Source organism: Caloenas nicobarica, chromosome 9, assembly GCF_036013445.1.
Source record: "Caloenas nicobarica isolate bCalNic1 chromosome 9, bCalNic1.hap1, whole genome shotgun sequence".
NCBI lineage: Eukaryota > Metazoa > Chordata > Aves > Columbiformes > Columbidae > Caloenas > Caloenas nicobarica.
Window position 1 is genome coordinate 9,283,711 of NC_088253.1, and position 8,744 is coordinate 9,292,454.

Below are 8,744 nucleotides of genomic sequence, written 5' to 3' on the forward strand. Positions count from 1 at the left end.
TACCTATCCAATGCTGCTCTGCACTGGTAAAGCTGCCTTTTCACAGTGTTCAGGTATCTCAAAGGAATGGCACAGTTGCCACATTCTTTTTACTTCAAGTCTTTAGCAGCAAAAATAAGCAGATGCTGAGTTTTCTGGTGACTATCATTGTCTATTTCTTTAGGCAGGAAGGACCTCAAAGACATAGCTATTTATTTAGAGGTGAATGTTTTAATGGCTATGTGAAATGTGCTAAGAGAGCAAGCCATAATTCCCCTCAAAATAGAGACTTCTTTACAGCTCAGCTGTCTCCGTATCATCTCTAAAGATAAGGGACTTCAGGAGAAAATTTAAAGCAGTTTCTCTGCAGTCCAGGTGCAAACAGAAGAGTTGAATGGGGTCTTTTAAAATGCTGCTCCTGTGGGCTTGGCAAAGTTTCCATGTTGGGAATTACTGGCAGCACCTCATCTTGTTTAGCCCTCAGGATGTGTGAGAGAATACGTCTCTCTCTTTTGAAAATGCAAATTACCTGTTGGGCTAATTTTTCTCCTGTAATGTGTGCTGTCTTTTTTCCTTCCTGGAAATGATCTGAAAACATCCCAAGCATTTAATTTCTCCCTTTAAATATTTTATTTTTCATCATCACATTCTCCCTAATATGAGGTTTTCCAGCTTCACATTAACATAACCTTAATAGGTTCTGCTCATCCTTACATGTGCCAGACAAAATGATTTGAACAAAGCCTTGATTTAGGCACCGTGAAGCTCTCCAGACAGTCTGAATTGCACATTCACAGGTTCGTAGCAGGTTACCAACAGTGCAGCCTTGCGTACTGCCAGTCGGCCGGCCAGAGTGAGGATTAGGTTTTGGCTTGTGTAGATGTTTGTAGGATTTTCCTATACCAGATGGAAAATCAAACCTCAGGAGTGTGATCATATCCCTCCTTTGTGGCTGCACTTCACCAAGGACTTGAAGGTTCTGCTTGAGGGCTGAGGCCGCTGCTCTGGCAACCTGGAGACTCGAGTTCCCATCTCATGTATGGCCAGGTAACCTTTGAGGTCCCCAACTCCTGTGCTCTGGCCATTCTACAGAGATGTTCTTGGGGACCTTCCCAGTGCTGCTGCTCCTCCTGCGCCAGTGTGCCTGCCTGCTGACAAGGAGCTGCTTCAGCTGGGGCTGCCAGCCTGGCCTGGGGAGAGAAGCCAAACCACAGCTCTGCAGCTGTAGGCTGTCACAGGATCTGCAAGCAGCTGACCCTGCTTTGCTGCGTCTTAGGAGCAGCACTACCCCCATGCACAGGCATAATCAGCTCATGCACCAGGCCCCGGGGCTGGAAAACATGTGATGTACTCCAACTAAAACATTGTTCTTTAAAATGTAAAGGAAGTTTTTAGCTGCCAGGTCAGGAGAGGAATATAGCACCTATATGTAGATGTTCGGAGGACGTCCTTGCTGGAGGCCGGGGAAGGGGCAGCTGGGGGCAGAGAGAAATATTGCAATGAGCCCTACTGCTGCACACTGTGCATGTCCCTGCATGATGGGATGAAAGTGCAAACCACACATCACCTACTGGGAGATGCTCACACAATGCTGCTGAGAGTGGAAAAGAAAAAAGAACCTATGTAGTGCGATTTTCAGTAACAGCACAATATGTCTATTGAGAAATAACATTCATTTCTGGGATCACTGCCCTCTTGTGAAAGATCGATAGAATAACACCCCTTCCCATGTCCAGCTCTCTGCCCTTCAGCCTGTGTTTTGGTGAAACACAGATGAGTTATACGCTGTCACTATACTAGATGTTGTTTCAAACACGGTCTCTAATATTTTCCTGATTACAATACAGGAATCTGTGAGGGCTTTTTTTGCAGTCTTGGTTGCTTTTCCCTGGTGAATTCTAGTTTGGGCAGAAAGAATCATGGCGAGGGAGCGTGATATCCATATCCACCTTTCCTGTTTGCTGCTGTCTTTAAGGACATGAAATCTCAGTGCATGTCATGGGTGGGTATTGTAGCCAGCCTAGCACTACTTTCAGTGCAGAGTAGCAAAACATATATTTACCTGTCTTTTCTGATATGTTCTGTAACTTGTTTGCTGATAGCCCTAAAGCCAGCTTGATATTGTCTAGATAAAACGTCTACAATGCAGACATACCTTGGCCGCGGTATTGGCAATATCTAATGAGTAGGATTACCTCGTTTCAGAAATTGAGGGATGTTCCAACTTCTGCACTACATGTTTAGGAGAACTCCAGAGTTATTTAAATGGAAAGCTGAAGGAATTGGTAACAAGGTGGCTGCAGTTATACATGAGTTATACCTGCACTTTAGGGAGATTTCAGAAGCAGGGCTTATGCGTCTGGACATAGCATCCTTTGGGATTCAGAACAGAAGGAATTCATGTCATAACATAACTGGCTAGAAGTGGCTGTTGGTCATCAAACAGGGAATATGAATCTCCACTTCTTTTCATCTTGTTTTCTTCCTGAAAAATGAGATTCCTCTAGTAGGGTTGGCAGATGCCGTAGACATGTATCTCTCTGTGCACTGCTTGGGCATGTATGAACCTCATGTCACACTCCCAGATCAGCCTCCGTGTCCCACGTGTTCCCCGCCCAGTGTGGCATCCTCTCCTTGTGGCATGACCCCACAAGCCAGGTGCAGCCAGAGAACCTGAGTTGCGGTTTATAGTGTGGGATGAAGCAGCTGGGGATGTGCAACTGCCAGGGCTGCACACCTGACAAATTATACTATGTCCTGGGAAGATCTTCAGAGAGGACTTGGAGTCAAAACATGATTTGTAAGCAAGATATTTTTAAACAAGATTTGTAAGTAAAGGGGGAAAGAGAGATTTGTGTGAACTCCTGTATCCAACTGCAAAGGCAGCCGATGCTTACATCCATCCAAAGCCTGAAACCTGGCCTATAGTTTAGTCCCAGTACATGATGTTACCTATTGTGCATGTATGTCTGTTGCATGATGTTTCATGTCAGAGGAGAAGGGAGTTCAAACACTGCATTCACACTTGAAGTTTTTGAAACCGAAATTTGATTCCTTAGTGGTAACTAGAGCAACAGGAATAAAGAAGCTATTTATTCAAATATTTTCCAATAATACTTTCAAATGGAGTATATTCTGGCATTTGCCAAGTAATTTAGACACTGTGTAAATTTCACAGAATTTTTCATTCTGTCATGTACATTCTTACTGCAGTTTATTCTCATTTCCAGCAGATGTCTTAAGTGCCCTAGGAATGATTAGAAGAGCCCTGATTTTATATTGTTTATCCATCAAAGTAAAAGAAAAATGACCAGGCTCTCCTCTGTCTGCTTAATGCTCATAGAAAATCTATTTTGTTGTATGGCCTTATACCAGTGTTACCCAGAGGAGGATCAAGCTCAGTCTGACTGTACATTTTCTAGATGCTTCATTACTGTAGGAAGAGCAGTTGCAGACAGACACTCACCAGGTCAAACATGTTTGTACAATTGGGGTTTCAAAAGGAATGGGAGATTGTTTGTCCTAGCTTTGTCAATATTGTTTCCTAAAATAATGCCATGGGCTCTGCCTGGATTAAATTGGTTTACATAACAAGTTGACATAATTTCACAAGTTACATGGACATCTGACTGATTAAATTGGCTGATTCCTCTTCTAAAGATCTCTGAATCTCAGAATCATGCGTGCTTGACATCAGTTCATTGCAGTGGGAGAGCGAACAGGTCAGCTTTGCCTGGATTTGACATTCACTGCCCATGTCTGTTCTTGGTGCCTTTCCAGCCACAGGACAAATACTTGGAGTTGTCATACCCCTCCCTGCAGGGCCAGGCTCCTTGCTGACACAGAGGCCTTCAGCTAACATGGACCTCCCAAGTCTTATGCTTTACCTCACTCTTTGCCTTGTGCTTATCCTCTTGTAGCACAGGCAGCTGCACACAGCTGCAGCACAGTGCTGGCAAGCGCAGGCTCAGGTTGCAGCCATGTGCCATGGTTCCTCCCTCCCACATGCACTGGGCAATCAAGTAGTGGTGAGAGTTGCTTTTTTATGGCTTTATCAAGCTCAACAGACTTGTACATTACCGGAAGGTTCTCAGCCCACAAAATGGGTAAGGGGAAATTCTTTTGAGTTATGTTCTCACTAAAAGCAACTGAGTTTTGCCTATGTAAGGCCTTTGCTCCTCTGGAAATTAATGGCAAAACAGTCAGGGACCATCTTTCCATGCAGATGAAAAGTGGTGCCAGGTCACCAAAGCTGGACATGTAGAAGCGAGCCAGTAATATTAGTGCAGCCCTGGATCTGAAGCTAGTCTGCGCTGCTGAGGTGGCAAGGCTGGTTCCGGACATGAGCTGGCAGGTCGTGCAGAGCTACATGCTCCTACATAGAATTGACAGCTTGGGCTTCTATTAGTTTGAGGAACTTGGCACTGCACACTGCTGCTTGATGCAGATGCTCCCTGGGTTGCAAGAAATGAATGGTCTCTATCAAAGCAGTCCCTCCGCAAGGGTTCTAATGTGACCAGGAAACACAATAGCTGTTCCAAAGAAAGGCTAGAAAATTCATCTCTCAATGCACGATCCGTCATACAAGTGCTTGCTTTACATATCTGAGCTTCTTAAACAACCTGGCACTTGACACAGGAGCTTGGCCAGCCTTTGCATGCTGCCTCCAGTAGAGCAGTCCCCAGAGCATCGGAAGCAGCCCAGCTGCAAATGTAGAGGAGCAGCTGTATTCTCTGCTCAAGGATTTCCCATTTCGTACTTCATTTACTTGCTCCAGTGGCTCCATAAAACCAGTATAAACAATACTGCATCCTCAAGAAAGATAATTGGGTTTGGCAATATGTATAGTGTATTTTAATATGGAGAATTGAGTAGGGATTAAAAAAAAAAAAATCCTTTTTTTCCACCACCAGAAAAGTTATGACATGGAAATAAATATTACTCCCTGAAGTTTTAATACTGCAGCTATGACTAGGTTCATTTAGAGGACTAATCAGCTTGATGCTGTCCCTATTGAAGCCAGTGGTAAAACTCCTATTTAATTCCAGTTTGAGTTGAATTTACCATCTTAATGGGAATAAGGAAGGAAGCTTGCAGCAATTATCCTTTTATTATCCTGTTTTGCTTGATGATTAGTAAACAGAACACTCTGTAATAACTTTATACATCACTGACATGTTGAATAAAACACAGATCAAAAATCTCATATGAATCATATTATGTATGCTTTATTAAATTAACCTACAATGCCAGAGAATGTGCTGCAAGAAAGACAATGTTGAAATGAGACTTATGTGAACTGTGACAATTGGTTAAAGCAAGTGTCAGGCAGCACAGCCAATGGCATCTAATATGTTTAGGTGAGCAGTTGCAGATTGATCACTCAGGTGAGACTTTAAAGAGGATTCCTCCTGTAAATCCCCTGCTGCTTGCCTGTGCTGGGTCTCTGAGCGCTGCCCCTGTCAAGTGACACGCTGCACAGACACACCACTGATGTCCAGGTCCAGTGTCACTTGGCAGTCAGACTTTGTCATGGCACTTATTTTTACAGCCTGGTGTGCAACACCGTTTCCCATCTGATTTGCAGATGGAGCCATCCCAGTTCCACCCATGTCATGAGGATGAGCCAGAACGGTGGGGTCTGCAGCCAGGCACTGCTTGTCAGAAAAAGGTGGTTCAGGGATCTGGGTTGCTCCTTTCCCTGCCATGCCCTACCAGAGGCAACTACTCAGATATATGTGGAGAGGATGACCAAGAAAATAGTAGAAAATTATTATAATGGCCATATTCAGTGTTGATTCAAGCTCTGAACTATTGTATTTGATGAGAAAGCAAGGAAAAATTAGACTATTGTCTCTCAGCTGCATATATTTCTATGTGGCTTTGCTGACAGGGTCTCAGCTGAGGGTATTCACCCTAAGGTCCTGTGTATCTCCTTTGCTTTAGAGCAGGTTTGATTTGAGACACAGCTTTCAGCCATGGAGGCAAAACTTCCAGCTCAGCTGCTAAGTTTAATCAGGATTCCTTCTGTAAGTGGATAATTAAATGCCAGAGAACCATAAGTCCTTAAAATAAGTGGCAATAATATAGCATTGGACAAGTCACTTAATTTTATTTTTCCTGTCTACAACAGAAATGGTCCAGGAACTCACAATGATGCTTTTATGCAACCCATGAGACGCTTGGCAAGTCACATGAGACTTGGTTTGATTTTTTTTTTACAGTGGAAAAATATTCCTTAATATAAAATGCAGACACTAGAAGGAAAAAAAAAAAAGCAGCAGAGAAACAGAAAAATAATCTGCCAAAGCAAACTGACTTAGAAAAGAAAAACACTTCACTTGTCATCTTCTCTTTTCTATGTCAGCAACAAAAGAAATGTTTTCTCCTAGAAGCCTCTGGAAAACATCACTGATCTGATATGTCCTCCAGGCCACACGATGCATGTATCACCAGGAGATGCCCTAGTCACTGTTCAGCTAACTGCACCCTCCAGCCTTTACAAATATTGTTTGGTTATCAGCTTACCACCTGGCCAGCCCAAGGGCTAGCCATTTCAGGGAAAGTACAGAAATCCTTATCATAAATAATGCATCTAGCCTATCTGCCATCTCGCTCTGTTCTTGTAGGGCAGCTGAGATGCTGCATCATTTACTGCTGCTATATACAGCGAAACACATCTCTCCATGTGGGAAATGTATTTACAAAGATTACCCAGCAGAAGAGCACCAAACGATTTATACTGGAGCCTGCAGCTTATCAGGACAATGATGTTTGGCAGGGACACAGCTCATGTCTGGCAGAAGGCAGTGCATTTCCAGTCTGGCCAATGGCAGAGGCAGAGCAGCTTCCAGCTGGGCTGCAGGTAGCGGGAGGCTGATTGAGGGCGGCTGGGCCTTGTGGCTGGGTGGGCAGAGAGCCCTGTGCCTGGCGGGCAGGGAGCTCAGGGGGCTGTGGCCTTGGGGGTCAGCACTTCCCAGCTGCAGCTCTGAGAGCGTACCTGCCCCCAGGGAAGCGCTCACCACCTATTCCCCAACCCCTCAGCCCTCACTGTAGAACACATTTTCCCTCCATAATTTTTCTCAGTTCTTTGGGGGTAATTGTAGCATCTCAGCATGGTCACTAAGCAAGAAAAAAAAAATTAAAAAAGCTCTTTCAGCCAGATCAAAGCCCTCCTAATCTCAGAAAGGGAGCAAGCAGGCTCCCACCCCTGCAACCCTCTTCCCTGTTTTAGAGCTGGCAGCTGCTGTTCCTAAACTAACAGGTGTCAGTGGCATTTCTTAGCCCATCCATTTAATCCCTGGCTGCTTGCTTTGCAACTTTGTAGGGTTGTTGGGAGGCTCATGGTGTCTGTACCAAACATTAAACATCAGGAGTGTTCAGAAGCTGTAAGATTAAAGAGTGTTCCTTTTTCTTTTTAGGTTATGTTTTAGTTCCATTTTAAAGCTTTTACTAACAACTGTGAAAAACATTCCTTTCTAAAGGAATGCTGATCTTGTATTATGATGGCAGGTGTTTCAGTTTTTAAGAGACATGACAATCACGATGCTTGTTCCTGGCTTCTTTTTCTTGCCCAAAATGCCTGTGGAAGAGATGTTTCCATATGTGAAGGGTTAATCTACACTTATTAAGTCCACTAGGAATTTGTCTGTTGCTCTGTGGGGGATGAAAGTGGATGTGACCTAAAATTCTTCAGGAGGTAAAGAAGTAATTTTCCTAAAGTGCTACCAGCAAACAACTAAACCCCACACCCATAACAAACTACCCCACACTCTCCCTTTCAAGCATACAAATACATCAACAGAGAACATGCTACAACTTCTACTCACTTGTTACTATTGGGCAGAGACATACATGATTCATTTTTCTTTGTGCATTCATCCTCTAACTCTTCATAATTTGCACTGATTTTACAACAGCTTCCAGTTTCAGCACAGCATCCTGGTTGTGAGGTGCCCAACACAGCATTGTTACAAACAGCAAAGATAAGGCAACGTTCAGAAAAACATACCAGAGGTAGCCCAGGTAAACACGAAATGAGAGGCTTAGTTAGGATCAACTGAGTGCAATCAGTTAGCACGACAGCTCAGACTAAGCAGACAAAGCTACATTTGCATTTATATTCTAACCTGTTCTCTCAAAGGAGAATGTTAGGATGTTTGCCTAGATGTTACAAATTACTGGGAAAAAAAGTGCCTTGTTGCAGATAGCAGTTACAGTCTACTGACTGTTTTGGCTCCTTTTGCGGTGAAACTAAGCATGAGCTCACACGAAGGGACTTCAGCGCTGCCAGGGGGAGGAACCTGCACAGTTTTCTAGGAGCTGGAGGTTTTAAGTGTGTTATGTGCTGGCAATCATGGCCATACTAGAAGAACTTTTCAGATAAAAACCAACAAGGATTAATCACTAAGCTCACAGAAAATGAGAAGGGAAGCACAAAATGGAGGATGAGGTGAGGCCCAGGGATATGCAGTATCCTAGAACGATTTGCATTTGATCTGGCCGTATGCAGAGCAAGGCAGCCTGCTGCACCCCGGCTTGCCTGGTAGCAGCCTCAGTGTGTCAGGTTGTATTGGAGTCGAGTATGGATGGCCCACTGGGAAAGCTGGTACAAGGAAGGGCTTTGGTAGCAATCACAGAGTTTGTGAAAGGCTATGGCTGCTTTCAGCCTTATCCTGACTCAGTGATTAGGGATGCACTGATCATTATTTACATATTGAGGCCTGAAAACTGAGGGCAGAAATTTACTCTGCTCCTCTGCAGAA